This window comes from Schistocerca piceifrons, chromosome 1 (assembly GCF_021461385.2).
Source record: "Schistocerca piceifrons isolate TAMUIC-IGC-003096 chromosome 1, iqSchPice1.1, whole genome shotgun sequence".
In the NCBI taxonomy this organism is placed as follows: Eukaryota; Metazoa; Arthropoda; class Insecta; order Orthoptera; family Acrididae; genus Schistocerca; species Schistocerca piceifrons.
The window spans coordinates 898,871,611-898,877,610 of record NC_060138.1 but is presented as its reverse complement, the minus strand read 5'-3'; positions in this window follow the sequence as shown (position 1 = coordinate 898,877,610).

Sequence of the window (6,000 nt, the reverse complement as noted above, 5' to 3'; positions counted from 1 at the left end):
TCACAGTGTCGTAGATACTTTTCCAGCAAAACACTAGATTTTACGATTGATTTATATTTTCAATTTATTCTCACACTTCTTCATTTTATTCAAAGTTTTCATTGTCTTGTTTAACTCATCTTTTTGGAATCATATGACAATTTAAGATTTTGCAGCCCCCAAAAACCTACCGCCCTCGACGGTGGCACGGTTCCCCGCTCCCCCCCCCCCCCCTCTCCCATCACCCCCTGCCCCCACCCTCTTCCACCACCCCCTGCCCCCCCCCCCCTCCCACACACACTGAGCCGGCCCTGTCTGTGTACGTACAATATCCCCTATTAGTCCCGTTTGATAGAAGTCTCACATATTTGAGCAACATTGTAGGATGTGGCACAGGAGCGATTTATAAGCAATCTCCTTTGTAGACTGATTGCGTTTCCACAGTGTTCTGCCAGTTACCTGTTGTTTGCCATCTGATTTACCCACTGACTGTTCCTCCTAAATGTCACACCCAGGTATTTGTATGAGTTTACCGATTCCAACTGTGACTCGATGATACAGTAGTCAAATGATACTTTTTTCATTTTGTGATGTGCACTGCTTTACATTTCTAAACATTTAAAGCAAGTTGCCAATCTGTGAAATTCTTGAATTCAAAACATAGGTATGTCGAACAGAAAGATCGCCTCTAATGCATGGATTGCGAAAACATAGATCATGTGAAAGCCAACTCACATTTTTCCCACATAATCTGCTACAACGCCAAACGTCAGGTAGGTAGGTAGGTAGCTGCGCTATTTCTCGATTTCCCCAAAGCATTTGACTCAGTACTATATTTTAGCTTATTATCAAAAGTACGACCTTACGGGGTACCAAGACACATTTGTGAAGATTTTTTGGTAGGAAGGAGGCAGCAAGTCATCTTGGATTAAGTGATACAGAAGTAACTTCGGGGGAGTGTGTTGGGACCCTGCTGTTCTGTTGTACATTAATGGTTCACAGATGATGCAATTATCTCAAAGAAACTGTACAATTATTCAGTCAGATATTAATAAGATTTCAAAGCAGTGCAAAGATTGGCAATTTGGCCTAAATGTTTAGAAATGTAAAATTTTGCTCTTCACAAAACGAAAAAAAAGAAACGTAGTATACTACAATATTAATGAGTCACAGTTGGAATCGATCAACTCTTACAAATACCTGGGTATAACAATTTATAGGAATATGAAATGGAACGATCACATAGTCCCAATCGCAGTGAAGCAGGTGGCAGACTGCGGTTCATTGATGGAGTACTATGGAAATGCAATCAGTTTACAAAGGATAGTGCATACAGAACACTAGTGCGTCGCATCACATTGCCCAAATGTGTGGGATCCGCACGAAATGAGACTAACAGATCGTATTGAACTGATAGAAGAAGAGTGGCTCTAATGTCATGGGTTTGCTTGATCCATGCGAGAGTGTCGCAGACATGCTAAAGGAACTGAGCTGCCAGACGCTTGAAGATAGACGCAAAGTACCCTGTGAAAACGTTCTTCGAAAGTTTCTACAACCACCTTTAAGCGATGAATCCAGAAATATACTATAACATACTTCGTATCGCACCTACAGGAACTGTGAGGAAAAGATTAGGTTGATTACAGAGTGCATAGAGCATTTAAGTCTTCCCGTGCTCCATATGCGAATAGAGCGAAACAAAAACCTAATACGTGATACATTGGAAAGTATCCTTTACCGTGGACTGAATAGTGGTATGTATAGCATTGCAGATGTAGGTGTAAAAAGACAGCGCATTTTGAAACTACTTGAAATGCGATATGACCAAGTTGTATTCGTCCCTTAGTCTTTCAACTCTTTCCTCGAAGAGTAAAGAAACTCGGTTTGTAGATAGACGCACTCAGCTCTCCATTTCTCATTTGCACATATATAGTGCTAGCCGTTAAAAGTGCAACACGATGAAGGCGACATGCATCGAATGCCACACTGGCGTGAAGTTTTGTTACTACCTGTTTGGATATGCAAATGGATAGCATTGCTACGCAACCGCACAGAGAAAGAACTTCTAATGTGTCTGTAAATCAGATGATGCATCTGAATGTTGTTTGTTAGTTCAGAGACCGTACTATGCCTCGCGTAAGACGGAGAAGGTCTGCCAGTTCGTGTCGGAATTTGACAGCGGCAGGACCGTGGCCTATCGAGAGTACGGTTTATTACTCTGCAAGTTGCTCGCACTAGTCGAGGTCCCACGAGTGTCTTGCGAATATCGATTCGAAGAGTTCAGGAAGTCATACTTAACGCAGTGTGATCCCAGTGTACCCAAGCGACTAGCGTGGACAGGCATAGAAAGGGTGATGTAACTCCCCTTTTCAACTGTTTGCAAGAACTTTATTAACACAGGTCTTCATAATTTACAAATGCAGACGTGTTAGTGAGCCTTTGAAGTTCCATGCGGTAAAATAGCACTCACACAGATGAAAACCGCCATAATCGGAGCGCTCATGTAGACAAGCTATGCAGCTGCTGCTCAAAGTGTTTTCCAATACAACAACATGATGGATGTTGGCCTCCAGCGCCTGGAAAGTTAGCAGGGCAATTTTGGACACTCTGGACCGCTCAGAGGAAGAAATCGGGAGCCGTCAGATCGGGTGAACGTGCCGGCCAAGTCACATCACCAAATCGTGGAATGAGGCGTCCAGGAAACCGTTCACACTGTTCATCATCAATTGACAGATAGTTGGTGTGTGCATTTGGACCGTCCTATTGATACCATGTGTTTGGATTGGGATGATGTTGTTATGCAGGGACGAAAAAATTCCGGATCACGCACACATATCACTCGTAAGTCACAGTACATGTTGCACCACTGCCGTGCCGAATGCAATATGGACCGATGGTTCCAGGTGCCGTGAGTCTACACCACATCATTTATTCTAGGCTACGCCTGTTCATGGACTTTCTGTGAGTTCTCAATGCCCCAAAAACGGTAGTTGTGCTTGTTGACTGCCCCTGGCAGTAAGAAGCGTGCCTCGTCAGACATCATCAATCAACACTTCCCGGATTAGCTGCCCACATTTCCAGAATGTCGATGGGCCTACTTGTATCTTGTAGGGCCGTGCATGCAAATCTGGGTGTAAAATGTGCCGTCCACTGCCGTAGCAGTTTTTGGTGTCTGCGATCAGCAGCGGAACGTTCGTCGAGGACTTGTTTGAACTGATGCTCGTACACGGCCTCCGTGTCCCGTGTCCTCACATTTCGTGGCCGTCCACGATACTTGCTGTCACGCACTGACCCTTTCCTGCACCACTTTGCTATTCACTACCATGTGGTATGCCCATCCAGTACGTGTTTGCAATGACTTAACCTGCAGGAAGTTCATCGGACCGCTACCATTGACTTCGTTTTAATGTAAGGCTCTACCAGACGGACGCAGTCTTACACACTTCTCTGATCCGTCATAACTGAATTTCCTACTCCCTTGCAATGCTGCTAGGCGTGTCACTGACAAAAAGAGGACACATCCGCAGTCGTCATCTGAAAAGGGGCGTTCTTTCTGACTCGCCCTATATAATTTGCTCTTCCGCGCAGGATCGTACAGCCAGCCAAGTCCCATACCTTGAACAAGGAAATGGGCTTGTTTGAAGCGAATCAAGCAACCACGCAGGCAGTATGACGATGTCTGGAGCGCCAGGCACAATCAGCATGGCCTTCCATTGATGTGGCAGCAGAGAGAGTTGCCAAACAGTGATGAGACCCACGACAACACTTGTCGCAGGCGGTGCACTACATCTTGTTTTCAGACGAGACCCGGTTCTGCGTGCAGCATTGTAATACATGTGTGGTGGCTCCGAGGAGAAACACCGTTGCCAGATTGCATTCGTCATTGTCATACGTCCACAGTACGTGACGTGATGGTACGCGTAGCCGGTAATTTTGGCGGCAGGTGATGCGCTTCTGACGTGTTAAGGCCAGTGACAACACCCCACCTTAGGCTACGGCCACACTTGCGTTTTTTGAAGCTGGACGCTCAGCGTCAACAACGCCACAGTTATAGGCAGGCTGGAGAAGGCGGTAATGGTCAAACACAGCGCCTTTTCTGCCAACGTCCGACGGGAAGGCGCATCCTCAAGTTCAGACGCTAGTCGGATGAGCCGGGGCCCATTCCCTGCGTCAAAAGACACTTCTCACATTGCGTTCCCACGTGAACTCAGTAGTACCTTTGCAGTGTGTCAACACAAAGTAATGTGTGTAGTCAAGTGTTTCATTACAGTTTTTTCGGTGTGTGAGATGGAAAAAATTGAATTTGACAGCGAACATAATATTTTAGAAGTTCAAGCTCGACATTTTTATACGACATCCAAAATGCGGTTTATAAAAACAGACAAAAAAGAAGAGACGGTTGGCTAGCTGCGGCATCTGATGTTGTTGGTGAAGGTTGGGACAACATGGACCAAGAAACAAAAGAAGCCTTGGGTAAATGTACTAAAAACATTTAATTTGGGTAGTATAAATGGCCAAAAATACAATAAAATATTTAAATTTTATGAAAGACATCTGGTGAATTACATTTGTGAAATTAAGTAAGTGCAACAAGTCACGATATATGCGCTTTATTGTAGAACATTAGAGGTGTCTTGTTATGCCAGCAGTCTTTTTCACTCAGCAATGTTTGCGTATCGGTTTTGCCAGCGTACAGAACCTGCAGTAGAACAGAAATATTCAGCAAACTGATCTCTTGTGCGTGTTCCTTTCACGGTCCCTCTTGTACCCTGGGCCGGAATGCTGTCCAAAGGACACGATAACGATGTCTTCAAAGTTGTACCCATCGTTCTTCCTCACAAAGTCGTGCAGTACACAAGTGGCTTTAACAATGATGTCAACTAAAACGATACTGACGTCGATCAGACGGTGAAATATACGTCATTTATTGGCTAAAATGCCTAATGCACATTCCACGTACCGCCTGGCACTCGATAAACGGTAGTTAAAAATTCTCTTAATGTTAATCATGTCCTTGCCGGGGTATGGTCTCAGAAGGTTTTCACACAGAGCCAAAATTAGTACTTTTCAGGATGTTTGAATCTCCCTCTTGTCCAAAGGCCCCGACATCTATATATCTGAAGCAGTAATTTGCGTCAGCTACTGCCATTAAAACTATTGAAAAATACTTCTTGTACTTAAAGTATTCACTACTCGATCCCCATGGATTGATCACTCTAATATGCTTACCATCAATATATCCCATGCAATGTGGAAAATTGGCTTTTTCTTCAAATTGTAAGCTAATATTCAACCAATCTTCAGCAGTTAATTGTTTCATATATTTGCCTTGCATTGTTTTCCAGATTGCTGAGCATGTCTCTCGATTAATCATTGAAATTGTTGGACGCCCAAGTAGAAACTGTTAAGTGCAGAAATCTGATGGAATTGCCATTTGCGAGATACCTACAATCAAACATTGATAATGGGTTAAAAGTAGAACCAATATTTCTATTAAGTGGTTTTTTAAGGGAAGAATGTGCAAAAAAAGTGGAAGAGCATTAAGCACTGATACTACAAAAATGTGAAAATGCACGATGGCAAAAGTGGAGATTCATCAAAACCCAGAAAACACTACATTTATCACAGACAGTTGTCATTTCTCCAATCTTTATGTGTAGAAAGAGAGTGAGTAGTCCATATTTATAATGTTCTTGCATTTTTAAGTTCCAGACTGAGCCGTGCGTGACCACAAATTATAAAATTTTACTGTGGACAATTACAGTTTTCTCTTTTTGCCACAGGACATCTGGGAATATGGCTGTCTATCTAACAGAAAGTACGCAAGACGCTGACAGCAACATTGCACAACAAGAAGCAAACACGACACCTGAAATACAACATACTACATCCAAAGCCTCTCCCCCTGCTCGCACAGCGCTAAGGGAGAAAGGAAGTCCATTTCCGAAGAAACGACAACAGGACGAGTTTGGAAAAAAGTCGTTGGGCGTTTTGGAAACGAATTTGCAACAATCACATACA